Source organism: Nicotiana sylvestris, chromosome 12 (assembly GCF_000393655.2).
Source record: "Nicotiana sylvestris chromosome 12, ASM39365v2, whole genome shotgun sequence".
NCBI classification, from domain to species: Eukaryota; Viridiplantae; Streptophyta; class Magnoliopsida; order Solanales; family Solanaceae; genus Nicotiana; species Nicotiana sylvestris.
The window spans coordinates 151,912,085-151,914,376 of NC_091068.1; positions in this window are offsets into that span (position 1 = coordinate 151,912,085).

A 2,292-nucleotide genomic window follows, 5' to 3' on the forward strand; every position below is an offset into this window, starting at 1 on the left:
ACCATATTTGTATTAAACCTTTACTTGTTACCTTATTTTCTACTCGTTTTCATAGCTATAAAAACCCTACCCTCTCTTCTTTAAAGACACGAACAATTGAGTTCAAAAATACACACTTACACACTTAAAACTCTCTCTTTCTTTACTGCTACTTGTGCTACTGCTTTGTCTAGCCGGCTGAAAGCTAAGGCTAGACTGTGGAATCCTACTTGCTTTACCTTTCTGCACTTTGCTTTTCTCAACTGGTATGTCCTAGTTAATTTTAAAGCTTCAACAACACTTGCTTCTTTAATTGTTTCATCTTCTCTCATTCTTGTTTACTTCTGTTTGTGGTTCTGTTGTGAAACCTGCAGTCTAGTTATATTACCAGTATGCTATAATGTCTCCCCTTCCCCTTTAGATTAATGCACTCCCCTATGTGTGTTTCAAGGCATACTTTGCCAGCCATTTATTATGTACCTACTATCCCAAGTCCCTATCCCTTCAATGTGCTTATGTTCTTTCTGACTAGCCTGGGATCATGCCAGTATCAGCTATTGATGTGCATGTCCAACTAGTCCTAAGACCCTTGATGGGGTTATGTGTTTACAATCAAGTGTTTGTGTGTCCCAAACCCCTTGACCCCTTGTGTGATTACTCATTCTATATGTGATCCCATCTTGGGAGTTTGAGTTTTGTTTACTACTACAACTTTTTTTCAATCACCTCTATTACTAATTACTTTCAAAGTGGACTTGCCAGTCCAGTTTTTTTTAAAAACAAACTCTTTTTCAAACTATGTCAAGCACCCTCACCTACTCTTAGAATCTAGGTTCTGCCCCTTTTGTGTAAGCCTTGCCTTGGGACCCTTGAGCTCCCTCTAAACTTGGACACCTAAGATTTGGCCCTTCCACACTGCACTCATTCTATTTGTTTATGCAAATCTGGGTGTGAGCACTGCTCGAGATCCCTTGAGGTCCTTAGGGAACTCTGACACACCCAGATATGAGAAAGGCTTTGGAACAATAGTGGCTTTTGAGGTGGTTCATTACATAACTCAGAGAGGAAGTCAAGATCAGGCTTTCTATGGTCGTAACTTCTTATTTTTGCACTTCTTTTGTAATTCAATCATTTGGTCTGTAATAATTTATAAACAATTATGGGATTGGTTAGTGAAAAAGGAATGGGTAAATATGCATATTTTAGCTATCAAAAGGGTAGAAAGCATGTTACTAGGTTTACATTCCTACTTTCGCAATAGAAACCATGCCTAGGACTCATTTCATGCATTAGAGATCATGCTACTTAGGATTTACACTTATTGTTTTCGGCATATCCATTTCACTATCATCACTTAGCAAATTGTGCGTTAAATGTGTTAATAACCAGTGTTTCTGTGATGATGTTCCTACTGCTATGCACACTTAGAGATCATGTTTTAGGCTAAACAACACTAACAAACATATCCTCTTTGCATATTCTGGAAATCATGTTTTAAACGCTGTAATATTTGTCCATATAGAAATCCTGCTTAGGATTCTGCATATACATCATTCTGCATCTCTGTACATTAGATGCCATGTCTTTAGGACTTCATTTACATTCGCTTAAACACACTTAGGTTAACTATGAATGCATAAAATAATTTTATTTAGTTTTTACAACCAATTGGCAATAATTCTATGTGTTGAACACCTAGAACAACATGTCTTAGGTAATAATAATCTCCAAACGTCTTAATGATCCTGAATAACTACTGAATACTGCTTACGCTTAGGCAAGCCTTAGGTAATCACTTAAATAAAACTGGAACTGCCTCTGTTTAATTCTAGACTGCTACAACCAACAGGCAGGCCTGATTCGGATTTCTTTTCTGAGTTATATAATGAATCTGTTTCTGACTTAAGCACCGTGCTTTAGGATTTTAAAATTCATACCTTAATTGTGTATGAGTCGTGTTGTCTATGTGCACTGTTTGCGGAGGTATAACTAAGCCTTCTATTTGCTTATATGTTTCCCCCTAATTGCAATTTTTATATGTTTTTGTATGTCACCTTAGGATTTTACCTTTAAACCTAAGGGTCAGCCTAGAACCTCCTTCTTATAGGAATATGAGTCCTAAATTCCTCTGGGACTGATAGGAATGGGACGGGTAACAGCATGCAACAGAGGTTGAGACCAATCCTCACTTTAATACCTTCACGGTGTGGGGAGGGTAGATATGGATATAATGACCGATGCGCTAATACCACGTGTATCCCCTCTTCTGAGGAGTGTCATATCGGGTATTGCAATGATGTGATCCATATTACA